Source organism: Entelurus aequoreus, linkage group LG08 (assembly GCF_033978785.1).
Source record: "Entelurus aequoreus isolate RoL-2023_Sb linkage group LG08, RoL_Eaeq_v1.1, whole genome shotgun sequence".
Lineage (NCBI taxonomy): Eukaryota > Metazoa > Chordata > Actinopteri > Syngnathiformes > Syngnathidae > Entelurus > Entelurus aequoreus.
In genome coordinates, this window is record NC_084738.1 from 67,533,182 (window position 1) to 67,552,497 (window position 19,316).

Genomic DNA, 19,316 nt, shown 5'->3' on the forward strand with positions numbered 1-19,316 from the left:
AGCTCCAAGGAATAGTATTTAAAGTCCATGTGTATCTGCTTCCTTGTATTCCCTCGTTCTTCATTCCCGTAAAAGTTACCATATGTTTTCATTTTGATGAAAATACTTCAGTAAAAAAAAGTATTGCAATGATAAAAAAGAAGCGTGTTAAGATATAATAAGTACAGAAATATTGACGTACTGTCCCTTTAAGAGCCGCCAGCCCACGCCTCCAAAAAGCGGCTTGTTCCGGCTTGCCCACCCTTTTCATTTCTTTCTCATCTCATAAATGTCATCATAACTGCTGCGTGGATCTCACTTTTATTCTTGCTCCTGCATGTTGCCTCGGAGATGAGAGGCCGGCTGAGGAGGCTCCATCCCCGGCTTGGAGCAACACCCGAGTCCCGCTGGACCTGGCTGGACCTGGATCTCCTTTTTGTTGATGGACGCTGTGCTGCACGGAGGGAAGGGGGCGTGTCCGTGTAGCAGGTGAGTTCTGTCATGGGACTATGTTAGCACGGAGGGGAGGGGGCGTGTCCGTGTAGCAGGTGCGTTCTGTCATGGGACTATGTTAGCACGGAGGGGAGGGGGCGTGTCCGTGTAGCAGGTGCGTTCTGTCATGGGACTATGTTAGCACGGAGGGGAGGGGGCGTGTCCGTGTAGCAGGTGAGTTCTGTCATGGGACTATGTTAGCACGGAGGGGAGGGGGCGTGTCCGTGTAGCAGGTGAGTTCTGTCATGGGACTATGTTAGCACGGAGGGAAGGGGGCGTGTCCGTGTAGCAGGTGAGTTCTTCCTCCTCTTGACTCGCGTCTTTCTTGCGGGGCCACACAAGTGCCGCTGCGGGACGCAGGTAGGCGGGTGGTGCGTGGTATGATGATGATGATGATGATGATGGAGCCTACGTGACACAAGTCCTTCCGCCTGTTACTCAGACACTTGGTAGGAGCTGGAGCCTACCATAGTCAGGACAAATAGGACAGCGTCTCCAATGAGTTACCATGCAGGTTTTCTGGAGTGTGTGAACCCACACACGCGCAGGCAGAGGTGTGAACCTAAAATAATCTGGCTGCATGTTTTATCGTGTTCATGCGTTCACTTTTTTAGGATTATTTGAGTTACCATGCAGGTTTTCTGGAGTGTGTGAACCCACACAAGCGCAGGCAGAGGTGTGAACCTAAAATAATCTGGCTGCATGTTTTAACGTGTTCATGCGTTCACTTTTTTAGGATTATTTTGAGGCATTTAAAGATTTTTTTTTATTTTTATATTTTATTTCTAGATATTTTCATGTTTTAATGTCATTTTATTCTGAGTGACTGCATGGCTCATGTTTTAGTCATCTTTCATTTGTTTTGGACATTTAGCACGTTTTTTGTTTTTGTTTTTTTACGTATTTTTTTTACGTATTTTTCTTGATTTAATAAATGTATTTAATTTTGGGACTTTAAAAAACGTTTATTTTTTTATTTTTTGCTGTTTTCACTTAAACGTTTTCAAAATTGTAAGTTAAACTATTTAACATTTTCTAACAAATTTGGTCTTACAAATTTTATATTTTTAGTATTTTAAGAAAATATTTTTTGTATTGTATTTCAATTTTTTTAAATTTGAAGTCAATTTCAATGTTTTTATCGTCACTCATTTTCAAATTGAAGCTTTTGATTTTTCCAGTTGAATTTTCACTTCCTCGTGTCCTGATGTCGGTGATGTTACTTACCTAGTAAGAGCTGGAGCCTACCCCAGCGGACTATGATGACAGGACGTGTATAAAAACAAATAGGACAGAGTCTCCAATGAGTTACCATGCAGGTTTTCTGGAGTGTGTGAACCCACACAAGCGCAGGCAGAGGTGTGAACTTAAAATAATCTGGCTGCATGTTTTAACGTGTTCATGCGTTCACTTTTTTAGGATTATTTTGAGGCATTTAAAGATTTTTTTTTAGGCATTTTTTGTCTTTTTTATATTTTATTTCTAGACATTTTCATGTTTTAATGTCATTTTATTCTGAGTGACTGCATGGCTCATGTTTTAGTCATCTTTCATTTGTTTTGGACATTTAGCACGTTTTTTGTTTGTTTTTAAAAGTCTTTTTTGGAGTATTTTTGTTGATTTAATAATTTTTTTTAATTTGGGGATTTAAAAATCGTTTTTTTAATTTTTTATCAATAGCTGTTTTCAGTTAAACGTTTTCAAAATTGTAAATTAAGCTATTTAATATTTTGTAACAAATTTGTACTTACAAATTTTATGTTTTTAGTATTTTAAGAAGAACATTTTGTAACGTATTTCTATTTTTTTAATTTTAAGTCAATTTCAATGTTTTTATTGTCACTCATTTTCAAATTGAAGCTTTTTGACTTCCTCGTGTCCTGATGTCGGCGATGTTACTTACTTAGTAAGAGCTGGAGCCTACCCCAGCAGACTATGATGACAGTACGTGTATAAAAATAATTAGGGCAGAGTCTCCAATGAGTTCACTTTTTTAGGATTATTTTGAGGCACTTATAGAATTTTTTTAGGCATTTTTTGTCATTTTTATATTTTATTTCTAGACATTTTCAAGTTTTAATGTCATTTTCTTCTGAGTGACTACATGGCTCATGTTTTAGTCATCTTTCATTTGTTTTGGACATTTAGCACGTTTTTTGTTTGTTTTTTAAGTATTTTTTCTTGATTTAATAAATGTATTTAATTTTGGGACTTTAAAAAACGTTGTTTTTTTTTAAATTATGAGTTGTTTTCACTTAAACGTTTTCAAAATTGTAAGTTAAGCTATTTACTATTTTCTAACAAATTTGGTCTTACAAATTTTATGTTTTTAGTATTTTAAGAAAATATTTTTGTAACGTATTTCTATTTTTTTTAAATTTGAAGTAAATTTCAATGTTTTTATTGTCACTCATTTTCAAATTGAAGCTTTTGATTTTTCCAGTTGAATTTTCACTTCCTCGTGTCCTGATGTCGGCGATGTTGCTTACTTAGTAAGAGCTGGAGCCTACCCCAGGACGGATGATAACAGGACGTGTATAAAAACAAATAGGACAGAGTCTCCAATGAGTTACCATGCAGGTTTTCTGGAGTGTGTGAACCCACACAAGCGCAGGCAGAGGTGTGAACCTAAAATAATCTGGCTGCATGTTTTAATGTGTTCATGCGTTCACTTTTTTAGGATTATTTTGAGTCATTCAAAGATTTAGGTTTTTACATTTTTTGACACTTTTCCCCCCCCTTTTTTTTGTCATTTTCATGTTTTAATTTTGAGTCACTGAGTCATTTTTTAGTTTTAATTTGTTTTGGACATTTTTCAATTTTTTTCCAATTCTGTCAGTTTTTAGTTGGGGACATTTTTCTTGATTTATGTCATTTTAAACACTTTTTTTCCATTGTTAGTAGGGATGTCCGATAATATCGGCACAGGTGTTGTCGTATTTTGACTTCAACTTTGCAGAAGTCTCTTGTGCATTCACTTCAAGGCTAGAACTAGGCCTGGGCGATTTATCGATTAACTCAAGTTTTTTTTTTTTTTGGCGGAGGATCTAAATTTTTTTTAAACTATCTATCGGCCTGCCGATAATATCGGCAGGCCGATATTATCGGCCGATAAATGCGTTAAAATGTAATATCGGAAATTATCGGTATCGTTTTTTTTATTATCTGTATCCTTTTTTAAAAATTTTTAATTTTTTTTTATTTTTATTAAATCAACATAAAAACATAAGATACACTTACAATTAGTGCACCAACCCATTTCTTTCTGTTATCAATATTCTGGTTCCTACATTATATATCAATATATATCAATACAGTCTGCAAGGGATACAGTCCGTAAGCACACATGATTGTGCGTGCTGCTGGTCCACTAATAGTACTAACCTTTAACAGTTAATTTTACTAATTTTCATTAATTACTAGTTTCTATGTAACTGTTTTTATATTGTTTTACTTTATTTTTTATTCAAGAAAATGTTTTTAATTTAGTTATCTTATTTTTTATTTTTTTTAAAAAAGTACCTTATCTTCACCATACATGGTTGTCCAAATTAGGCATAATAATGTGTTAATTCCACGACTGCATATATCGGTTGATATCGGTATCGGTTGATATCGGTATCGGTAATTAAGAGTTGAACAATATCGAAATGGCAAAAAGCCATTATCGGACATCCCTAATTGTTAGTAGTTTTCATTTTCAGTTGAACGTTTTTTAAACTTGTAAGTTAAATCCTTTAATTATTTCTACAAAATTTTATGTCATTCATAGTTTTTAGTATTTAATGAAAATATTTCGAATCATTAATTTTTTTGTAGTTATATTTTTAAATTTTAAGTTCTTAATGTTTTTTGTCACATATTTTCAATTTTGAACTTTTTTGTAGTATAATTTTTAAATTTTTTATCATTTGGTTGAATTTTATTTTATTGTACATAACTTTGAACTTAAATAACTTAGTCAATATTTCAATGACCATTCAGTCACATGATGTACAGTTGGCAGGCCGGCTGTACTTCCTACTCCATAAATAATGGCCTGTACTACGTGTAGTACTACTACTGTACATGTAACAGTACTCTGGTAGTACAAGTGTGTAGTACTTGACTTGCATGGTAGTGTTCCTGTGCTCCGACTGTCAAACTTTAACAGACTTGATGATGCGGCGTCAAGCAGTTTGACCAGGAAGTTGTTCTCTGTCATAAATAAGTTTCATGGGATTAAACATTACGAGAAGACACAATAGCTCCATTTTCTTCCTGCCAGAGAAAACTCCGGGCCGATTTCCTCCCCCGCTGTCTCGGCCATGCAGCGTGACACACCACACAGGTGCCATCTTTGACAGCTGCAGACACACACTACATGCAGCCTCGCACAACATGGATACTTGCAGCACACATGGCGAGCAAAACATGTCACACACTCACGGACCAACTACACAATCACCAACCCACTTCACAATCACAGACCAACTACACAATCACCAACCCACTTCACAATCACAAACCAACTACACAACCACAGACTACACAATCACCAACCAATTACACAATCACAGACCAACTACACAATCACAGACCAACTACACAATCACAGACTAACTACACAACCACAGACTACACAATCACCAACCAATTACACAATCACAGACCAACTACACAATCACAGACCAATTACACAATCACTGACCAACTACACAATCACAGATCAACTACACAATCACCGACCAACTACACGATCACCGACCAACTACATAATCACTGACCAACTACACAATCACAGACCAACTACACAATCACCGACCAACTACACAATCACAGACCAACTACACAATCACCGACCAACTACACAATCACAGACCAACTACACAATCACCGACCAACTACACAATCACAGACCAACTACACAATCACCGACCAACTACACAATCACAGACCAACTACACAATCACAGACTAACTACACAATCACAGACCAACTACACAATCACAGACTAACTACACAACCACAGACTACACAATCACCAACCAATTACACAATCACAGACCAACTACACAATCACAGACCAATTACACAATCACTGACCAACTACACAATCACAGATCAACTACACAATCACCGACCAACTACACGATCACCGACCAACTACATAATCACTGACCAACTACACAATCACAGACCAACTACACAATCACCGACCAACTACACAATCACAGACCAACTACACAATCACCGACCAACTACACAATCACAGACCAACTACACAATCACCGACCAACTACACAATCACAGACCAACTACACAATCACCGACCAACTACACAATCACAGACCAACTACACAATCACAGACTAACTACACAATCACAGACCAACTACACAATCACAGACCAACTACACAATCACCGACCAACTACACAATCACCAACCAATTACACAATCACAGACCAACTACACAATCACAGACCAACTACACAATCACCGACCAATTACACAATCACAGACCAACTACACAATCACAGACCAACTACACAATCACCGACCAACTACACGATCACAGACCAACTACACAATCACCAACCAATTACACAATCACAGACCAACTACACAATCACCAACCAACTACACAATCACAGACCAACTACACAATCACCGACCAACTACACAATCACAGACCAACTACACAATCACCAACCAATTACACAATCACAGACCAACTACACAATCACAGACCAACTACACAATCACCAACCAATTACACAATCACAGACCAACTACACAATCACCGACCAACTACACAATCACAGACCAACTACACAATCACCGACCAACTACACAATCACTGACCAACTACACAATCACAGACCAACTACACAATCACCGACCAACTACACAATCACCGACCAATTACACAATCACAGACCAACTACACAATCACCGACCAACTACACAATCACAGACCAACTACACAATCACCAACCAATTACACAATCACAGACCAACTACACAATCACCGACCAACTACACAATCACAGACCAACTACACAATCACCGACCAATTACACAATCACAGACCAACTACACAATCACCAACCAATTACACAATCACAGACCAACTACACAATCACAGACCAACTACACAATCACCGACCAACTACACAATCACAGACCAACTACACAATCACCGACCAACTACACAATCACAGACCAACTACACAATCACAGACCAACTACACAATCACAGACTAACTACACAATCACCGACCAACTACACAATCACAGACCAACTACACAATCACCGACCAACTACACAATCACCAACCAATTACACAATCACAGACCAACTACACAATCACCGACCAACTACACAATCACCGACCAACTACACAATCACCGACCAATTACACAATCACAGACCAACTACACAATCTCCGACCAACTACACAATCACAGACCAACTACACAATCACCAACCAATTACACAATCACAGACCAACTACACAATCACCAACCAATTACACAATCACAGACCAACTACACAATCACAGACCAACTACACAATCACCGACCAACTACACAATCACCGACCAACTACACAATCACAGACCAACTACACAATCACCAACCAATTACACAATCACAGACCAACTACACAATCACAGACCAACTACACAATCACCAACCAATTACACAATCACAGACCAACTACACAATCACAGACCAACTACACAATCACCGACCAACTACACAATCACAGACAAACTACACAATCACCGACCAACTACACAATCACTGACCAACTACACAATCACAGACCAACTACACAATCACCGACCAACTACACAATCACCGACCAATTACACAATCACAGACCAACTACAAAATCACCAACCAATTACACAATCACAGACCAACTACACAATCACCGACCAACTACACAATCACAGACCAACTACACAATCACCGACCAATTACACAATCACAGACCAACTACACAATCACCAACCAATTACACAATCACAGACCAACTACACAATCACAGACCAACTACACAATCACAGACCAACTACACAATCACAGACTAACTACACAATCACAGACCAACTACACAATCACAGACCAACTACACAATCACCGACCAACTACACAATCACCAACCAATTACACAATCACAGACCAACTACACAATCACCGACCAACTACACAATCACCGACCAATTACACAATCACAGACCAACTACACAATCACAGACCAACTACACAATCACAGACCAACTACACAATCACCAACCAATTACACAATCACAGACCAACTACACAATCACCAACCAATTACACAATCACAGACCAACTACACAATCACAGACCAACTACACAATCACCGACCAACTACACAATCACCGACCAACTACACAATCACAGACCAACTACACAATCACCAACCAATTACACAATCACAGACCAACTACACAATCACAGACCAACTACACAATCACCAACCAATTACACAATCACAGACCAACTACACAATCACAGACCAACTACACAATCACCGACCAACTACACAATCACAGACCAACTACACAATCACCGACCAACTACACAATCACTGACCAACTACACAATCACAGACCAACTACACAATCACCGACCAACTACACAATCACCGACCAATTACACAATCACAGACCAACTACACAATCACAGACCAACTACAAAATCACCAACCAATTACACAATCACAGACCAACTACACAATCACCGACCAACTACACAATCACAGACCAACTACACAATCACCGACCAATTACACAATCACAGACCAACTACACAATCACCAACCAATTACACAATCACAGACCAACTACACAATCACCAACCAATTACACAATCACAGACCAACTACACAATCACCAACCAATTACACAATCACAGACCAACTACACAATCACAGAGCAACTACACAATCACCGACCAACTACACAATCACTGACCAACTACACAATCACAGACCAACTACACAATCACCGACCAACTACACAATCACCGACCAATTACACAATCACAGACCAACTACACAATCACAGACCAACTACAAAATCACCAACCAATTACACAATCACAGACCAACTACACAATCACCGACCAACTACACAATCACAGACCAACTACACAATCACCGACCAATTACACAATCACAGACCAACTACACAATCACCGACCAACTACACAATCACAGACCAACTACACAATCACCGACCAACTACACAATCACTGACCAACTACACAATCACAGACCAACTACACAATCACCGACCAACTACACAATCACCGACCAATTACACAATCACAGACCAACTACACAATCACAGACCAACTACAAAATCACCAACCAATTACACAATCACAGACCAACTACACAATTACCGACCAACTACACAATCACAGACCAACTACACAATCACCGACCAATTACACAATCACAGACCAACTACACAATCACCAACCAATTACACAATCACAGACCAACTACACAATCACCAACCAATTACACAATCACAGACCAACTACACAATCACCAACCAATTACACAATCACAGACCAACTACACAATCACAGACCAACTACACAATCACCGACCAACTACACAATCACCGACCAACTACACAATCACAGACCAACTACACAATCACCAACCAATTACACAATCACAGACCAACTACACAATCACAGACCAACTACACAATCACCAACCAATTACACAATCACAGACCAACTACACAATCACAGACCAACTACACAATCACCGACCAACTACACAATCACAGACCAACTACACAATCACCGACCAACTACACAATCACTGACCAACTACACAATCACAGACCAACTACACAATCACCGACCAACTACACAATCACCGACCAATTACACAATCACAGACCAACTACAAAATCACCAACCAATTACACAATCACAGACCAACTACACAATCACCGACCAACTACACAATCACAGACCAACTACACAATCACCGACCAATTACACAATCACAGACCAACTACACAATCACCAACCAATTACACAATCACAGACCAACTACACAATCACAGACCAACTACACAATCACAGACCAACTACACAATCACAGACTAACTACACAATCACCGACCAACTACACAATCACAGACCAACTACACAATCACCGACCAACTACACAATCACCAACCAATTACACAATCACAGACCAACTACACAATCTCCGACCAACTACACAATCACAGACCAACTACACAATCACCAACCAATTACACAATCACAGACCAATTACACAATCACCAACCAATTACACAATCACAGACCAACTACACAATCACAGACCAACTACACAATCACCAACCAATTACACAATCACAGACCAACTACACAATCACAGACCAACTACACAATCACCGACCAACTACACAATCACAGACCAACTACACAATCACCGACCAACTACACAATCACTGACCAACTACACAATCACAGACCAACTACACAATCACCGACCAACTACACAATCACCGACCAATTACACAATCACAGACCAACTACAAAATCACCAACCAATTACACAATCACAGACCAACTACACAATCACCGACCAACTACACAATCACAGACCAACTACACAATCACCGACCAATTACACAATCACAGACCAACTACACAATCACCAACCAATTACACAATCACAGACCAACTACACAATCACAGACCAACTACACAATCACAGACCAACTACACAATCACAGACTAACTACACAATCACCGACCAACTACACAATCACAGACCAACTACACAATCACCGACCAACTACACAATCACCAACCAATTACACAATCACAGACCAACTACACAATCACCGACCAACTACACAATCACCGACCAATTACACAATCACAGACCAACTACACAATCACAGACCAACTACACAATCACAGACCAACTACACAATCACCAACCAATTACACAATCACAGACCAACTACACAATCACCAACCAATTACACAATCACAGACCAACTACACAATCACAGACCAACTACACAATCACCGACCAACTACACAATCACCGACCAACTACACAATCACAGACCAACTACACAATCACCAACCAATTACACAATCACAGACCAACTACACAATCACAGACCAACTACACAATCACCAACCAATTACACAATCACAGACCAACTACACAATCACAGACCAACTACACAATCACCGACCAACTACACAATAACAGACCAACTACACAATCACCGACCAACTACACAATCACTGACCAACTACACAATCACAGACCAACTACACAATCACCGACCAACTACACAATCACCGACCAATTACACAATCACAGACCAACTACACAATCACAGACCAACTACAAAATCACCAACCAATTACACAATCACAGACCAACTACACAATCACCGACCAACTACACAATCACAGACCAACTACACAATCACCGACCAATTACACAATCACAAACCAACTACACAATCACCAACCAATTACACAATCACAGACCAACTACACAATCACCAACCAATTACACAATCACAGACCAACTACACAATCACCAACCAATTACACAATCACAGACCAACTACACAATCACAGACCAACTACACAATCACCGACCAACTACACAATCACCGACCAACTACACAATCACAGACCAACTACACAATCACCAACCAATTACACAATCACAGACCAACTACACAATCACAGACCAACTACACAATCACCAACCAATTACACAATCACAGACCAACTACACAATCACAGACCAACTACACAATCACCGACCAACTACACAATCACAGACCAACTACACAATCACCGACCAACTACACAATCACTGACCAACTACACAATCACAGACCAACTACACAATCACCGACCAACTACACAATCACCGACCAATTACACAATCACAGACCAACTACAAAATCACCAACCAATTACACAATCACAGACCAACTACACAATCACCGACCAACTACACAATCACAGACCAACTACACAATCACCGACCAATTACACAATCACAGACCAACTACACAATCACCAACCAATTACACAATCACAGACCAACTACACAATCACAGACCAACTACACAATCACAGACCAACTACACAATCACAGACTAACTACACAATCACCGACCAACTACACAATCACAGACCAACTACACAATCACCGACCAACTACACAATCACCAACCAATTACACAATCACAGACCAACTACACAATCACCGACCAACTACACAATCACCGACCAATTACACAATCACAGACCAACTACACAATCACCGACCAACTACACAATCACAGACCAACTACACAATCACCAACCAATTACACAATCACAGACCAACTACACAATCACCAACCAATTACACAATCACAGACCAACTACACAATCACAGACCAACTACACAATCACCGACCAACTACACAATCACCGACCAACTACACAATCACAGACCAACTACACAATCACCAACCAATTACACAATCACAGACCAACTACACAATCACAGACCAACTACACAATCACCAACCAATTACACAATCACAGACCAACTACACAATCACAGACCAACTACACAATCACAGACCAACTACACAATCACAGACCAACTACACAATCACCGACCAACTACACAATCACTGACCAACTACACAATCACAGACCAACTACACAATCACCGACCAATTACACAATCACCGACCAATTACACAATCACAGACCAACTACACAATCACAGACCAACTACAAAATCACCAACCAATTACACAATCACAGACCAACTACACAATCACCGACCAACTACACAATCACAGACCAACTACACAATCACCGACCAATTACACAATCACAGACCAACTACACAATCACCAACCAATTACACAATCACAGACCAACTACACAATCACAGACCAACTACACAATCACCGACCAACTACACAATCACAGACCAACTACACAATCACCGACCAACTACACAATCACAGACCAACTACACAATCACAGACCAACTACACAATCACAGACTAACTACACAATCACCGACCAACTACACAATCACAGACCAACTACACAATCACCGACCAACTACACAATCACCAACCAATTACACAATCACAGACCAACTACACAATCACCGACCAACTACACAATCACCGACCAACTACACAATCACCGACCAATTACACAATCACAGACCAACTACACAATCACCGACCAACTACACAATCACAGACCAACTACACAATCACCAACCAATTACACAATCACAGACCAACTACACAATCACCAACCAATTACACAATCACAGACCAACTACACAATCACAGACCAACTACACAATCACCGACCAACTACACAATCACAGACCAACTACACAATCACCGACCAACTACACAATCACAGACCAACTACACAATCACCAACCAATTACACAATCACAGACCAACTACACAATCACCAACCAACTACACAGTCACAGACCAACTACACAATCACAGACCAACTACACAATCACCAACCAATTACACAATCACAGACCAACTACACAATCACCAACCAACTACACAATCACAGACCAACTACACAATCACAGACCAACTACACAATCACAGACCAACTACACAATCACCAACCAATTACACAATCACAGACCAACTACACAATCACAGACCAACTACACAATCACCGACCAACTACACAATCACCAACCAATTACACAATCACAGACCAACTACACAATCACAGACCAACTACACAATCACCGACCAACTACACAATCACAGACCAACTACACAATCACCAACCAATTACACAATCACAGACCAACTACACAATCACAGACCAACTACACAATCACCGACCAACTACACAATCACCAACCAATTACACAATCACAGACCAACTACACAATCACAGACCAACTACACAATCACCGACCAACTACACAATCACAGACCAACTACACAATCACCGACCAACTACACAATCACAGACCAACTACACAATCACAGACCAACTACACAATCACAGACTAACTACACAATCACCGACCAACTACACAATCACAGACCAACTACACAATCACCGACCAACTACACAATCACCAACCAATTACACAATCACAGACCAACTACACAATCACCGACCAACTACACAATCACCGACCAACTACACAATCACCGACCAATTACACAATCACAGACCAACTACACAATCACCGACCAACTACACAATCACAGACCAACTACACAATCACCAACCAATTACACAATCACAGACCAACTACACAATCACCAACCAATTACACAATCACAGACCAACTACACAATCACAGACCAACTACACAATCACCGACCAACTACACAATCACAGACCAACTACACAATCACCGACCAACTACACAATCACAGACCAACTACACAATCACCAACCAATTACACAATCACAGACCAACTACACAATCACCAACCAACTACACAGTCACAGACCAACTACACAATCACAGACCAACTACACAATCACCAACCAATTACACAATCACAGACCAACTACACAATCACCAACCAACTACACAATCACAGACCAACTACACAATCACAGACCAACTACACAATCACAGACCAACTACACAATCACCAACCAATTACACAATCACAGACCAACTACACAATCACAGACCAACTACACAATCACCGACCAACTACACAATCACCAACCAATTACACAATCACAGACCAACTACACAATCACAGACCAACTACACAATCACCGACCAACTACACAATCACAGACCAACTACACAATCACCAACCAATTACACAATCACAGACCAACTACACAATCACAGACCAACTACACAATCACCGACCAACTACACAATCACCAACCAATTACACAATCACAGACCAACTACACAATCACAGACCAACTACACAATCACCGACCAACTACACAATCACAGACCAACTACACAATCACCAACCAATTACACAATCACAGACCAACTACACAATCACAGACCAACTACACAATCACAGACCAACTACACAATCACAGACCAACTACACAATCACCGACCAACTACACAATCACAGACCAACTACACGATCACAGACCAACTACACAATCACAGACCAACTACACAATCACCAACCAATTACACAATCACAGACCAACTACACAATCACAGACCAACTACACAATCACAGACCAACTACACAATCACAGACCAACTACACAATCACCGACCAACTACACAATCACTGACCAACTACACAATCACAGACCAACTACACAATCACCGACCAATTACACAATCACCGACCAATTACACAATCACAGACCAACTACACAATCACAGACCAACTACAAAATCACCAACCAATTACACAATCACAGACCAACTACACAATCACCGACCAACTACACAATCACAGACCAACTACACAATCACCGACCAATTACACAATCACAGACCAACTACACAATCACCAACCAATTACACAATCACAGACCAACTACACAATCACAGACCAACTACACAATCACCGACCAACTACACAATCACAGACCAACTACACAATCACCGACCAACTACACAATCACAGACCAACTACACAATCACAGACCAACTACACAATCACAGACTAACTACACAATCACCGACCAACTACACAATCACAGACCAACTACACAATCACCGACCAACTACACAATCACCAACCAATTACACAATCACAGACCAACTACACAATCACCGACCAACTACACAATAACCGACCAACTACACAATCACCGACCAATTACACAATCACAGACCAACTACACAATCACCGACCAACTACACAATCACAGACCAACTACACAATCACCAACCAATTACACAATCACAGACCAACTACACAATCACCAACCAATTACACAATCACAGACCAACTACACAATCACAGACCAACTACACAATCACCGACCAACTACACAATCACAGACCAACTACACAATCACCGACCAACTACACAATCACAGACCAACTACACAATCACCAACCAATTACACAATCACAGACCAACTACACAATCACCAACCAACTACACAGTCACAGACCAACTACACAATCACAGACCAACTACACAATCACCAACCAATTACACAATCACAGACCAACTACACAATCACCAACCAACTACACAATCACAGACCAACTACACAATCACAGACCAACTACACAATCACAGACCAACTACACAATCACCAACCAATTACACAATCACAGACCAACTACACAATCACAGACCAACTACACAATCACCGACCAACTACACAATCACCAACCAATTACACAATCACAGACCAACTACACAATCACAGACCAACTACACAATCACCGACCAACTACACAATCACAGACCAACTACACAATCACCAACCAATTACACAATCACAGACCAACTACACAATCACAGACCAACTACACAATCACCGACCAACTACACAATCACCAACCAATTACACAATCACAGACCAACTACACAATCACAGACCAACTACACAATCACCGACCAACTACACAATCACCAACCAATTACACAATCACAGACCAACTACACAATCACAGACCAACTACACAATCACAGACCAACTACACAATCACCGACCAACTACACAATCACAGACCAACTACACGATCACAGACCAACTACACAATCACAGACCAACTACACGATCACAGACCAACTACACAATGCCAAATGTAAAAAGTAGTTTTGGGCTAATGTTAGGAGTGAAATGTCGTTATTAAGAATGAAGAAGTGGAATATGAGGAGACTTGTCAAAAAGGGTTGTGTGAGGTTGTGTGTTGACTTGACTTTGAGTTTATATCCAAAAGGGTATTTAAAGGCCTACTGAAATGAAATGTTTTTATTTAAACGGGGATAGCAGATCTATTCTATGTGTCATACTTGATCATTTCGCGATATTGCCATATTTTTGCTGAAAGGATTTAGTAGAGAACATCGACGATAAAGTTCGCAACTTTTGGTCGCTGACAAAAAAAGCCTTGCCCCTACCGGAAGTAGCGTGACGTAGTCAGTTGATCGCCTCCTCATATTTTCCTATGGTTTTCAACGCAGCTAGAGCGATTCGGACCGAGAAAGCGACGATTACCCCATTAATTTGAGTGAGGATGAAAGATTTGTGGATGAGGAACGTTAGAGTGACGGACTAGAGTGCAGTGCAGGACGCATCTTTTTTCGCTCTGACCGTAACTTAGGTACAAGCTGGCTCATTGGATTCCACTCTCTCTCCTTTTTCTATTGTGGATCACGGATTTGTATTTTAAACCACCTGGGATACTATATCCTCTTGAAAATGAGAGTCCAGCACGCGAAATGGACATTCACAGTGACTTTTATCTCCACGACAATACATCGACGAAACACTACTAGCTACGGAGCTAACATGATAGCATCATGCTTAACTGCATATAGAAACAAAAGAAATAAACCCCTGACTGGAAGGATAGACAGAAGATCAACAATACTATTAAACCATGGACATGTAACTACACGGTTAATGCTTTCCAGCTTGGCGAAGCTTAAAAATGCTGTTGCTAACAACGTCATTGAAGCTAACTTAGTATAACGGGACCTCAGAGCTATGCTAAAAACATTAGCGCTCCACCTACGCCAGCCAGCCCTTATCTGCTCATCAACACCCGTGCTCACCTGCATTCCAGCGATCGACGGAAGGACGAAGGACTTCACCACGATCATCCGTGCGGTCGTCGGCTAGCGCGTCTACGATCCCACCTACCACTTTCTTCTTTGCAGTCTCCATTGTTCATTAAACAAATTGCAAAAGATTCACCAACACAGATGTCCAGAGTACTGTGGAATTTTGCGAAAAACCGAGCTTTTTGTATTGTATTCAATGGGGTACCGATACTTCTGTTTCACTGGCTACGTCACGCGCATACGTCATCATCCAAAGGCGTTTTCAACCGGAAGTTTAGCGGGAAATGTAAAATGTCACTTTATAAGTTAACCCGGCCGTATTGGCATGTGTTGCAATGTTAAGATTTCATCATTGATATATAAACTATCAGACTGCGTGGTCGCTAGTAATGCTACCCCTTTTCCTTTGCATAGCAGTTGCTTACACTTTTGTTCACTTCCTGTTCTCATTTGATTCACAATATACTCCATAAGTAATCACAATAAAGATAAATAAATAATAAATAGTGAAGTAAGTTGTATTTCATTTGGTGAGATGAGTAAGATTATCTAGAAAATGAATGGATGGATGAAATAAATTGAGAATGTTTATCTTCTTTGTACTTTGTAAACACTTAAAGTTTGAAGAGTTTCTTGAAGTGGATCATATTAGTACATTGTTTATTAACCCATTCCATCGTTTAATTCCACATACTGATATACTAAAGGTCTTAAGTGTTGTACGTGCGTACAAATGTTTTAAATGACGTTTTTCTCTAAGATTATATATCTCCTCTTTAGTTGAGAAGAATTGTTGGACATTCTTGGCTAGCAGGTTATAGTTTGCTTTGTGCATCATTTTAGCTGTTTGCAAATTCACTATGTGGTGGAATTTCAGTATTTGTGATTGACTAAATAAAGTGTTTGTATGTTGTCTATATCCCACATGATGTATTATTATAACTCATCTTTTTTGTAACACAGTAAATGAATGAAGTGTACTTTTGTACTTATTTCCCATATTTCTACACGATAAGTCAGATATGTAACACTAGTGAGCAGTAGACAATATGAAGTCATTTTTGGTCTAGAACATGTTTTGCTTTATTTATGTTTCTTGCTACTTTATGTTGTATATTTTTGACATGAGATTTCCACTTCAATTTATCATCAATCATCAGGGCCGGCCCGTGGCATAGGCCGAATAGGCAAATGCTAAGGGCGCCGTCCATCAGGGGGCGCCACGCCAGTGCCACAAATGTTGGAGGAAAAAAAAAAAAAGTTGGTACTATTATTTCTAAATACATAAAATAATCCCACGTTAATTAAAATGCAAAGTAAAGCCTATTTAATAGAAATATTATTTGTTACAACATTACGCCCCCCCTCCCCCGGCACGGTGCGCCGCCTCCTTTCCCGTATCGTGACTCTTTTTGGACGTCACCACATCAAAAAATCAACACAAGATGTCAAAACGGCCAAAAACTGTCAGGTGCCCAGGGAAGAAAAAAGAGAAAAGAAGAGGAGAAACGAGAAAAAGACAGAGGTAGCAGGTAGGTAACGTTAGCCTACATCAAATTATTTGTCTGTTACAGAATGTGATAGCAACCTGGCTTTTTAGCATTAAGCTAGTGTTACATGATTCAGCAATTGCTAATCAATAAATAGCTAGTTCTGTTTTAACGTCGGGTTAATATTGTGGAGGGGGCTAAATTGTTATGGAAAATAATAATGTAACGTTAGGTAATTACAGTACTCCCTGGTGTACAGTAATTTGTAAGTCATTCTAGTTAATGCAATATTAAAAAGCACAAATAGAGAACTCTGTAGGATCCCCTTTTTTTATAATATAGTTGTTAAAGTCATACTGGTTTGATATCTTGTTTTGTGCAGTGCCTTATTTATATTGTATTTTTAATTTATTTTATGCAACTTGTTGACACGTTTTATTTTGTGTTTATGTATGTAAAAAATATTGTATTTCATATATTCATTTTTTATTTTTTGTATTCATTTATTTATCCACATTTTTTTTAATCTTGTTA

The 19,316-nt window shown here is 39.7% G+C and overlaps 1 protein-coding gene across 2 annotated transcripts in view; it reads left to right on the forward strand.

Moving 5' to 3' along the window:
* Nucleotides 1–385: 385 nt before the first annotated feature.
* Nucleotides 386–19,316, forward strand: part of rc3h2 (ring finger and CCCH-type domains 2) — an 89,627-nt gene continuing 70,696 nt past the window's right edge. Inside the window, exon 1 of one of the 2 annotated variants that reach the window (XM_062057144.1) lies at nucleotides 386–468. The gene's annotated coding sequence lies outside the window, so the exon portion shown is untranslated. Of the gene's footprint in view, nucleotides 469–732; nucleotides 764–19,316 lie in introns of those variants that run through there. The other variant, XM_062057145.1, reaches the window with a different exon arrangement.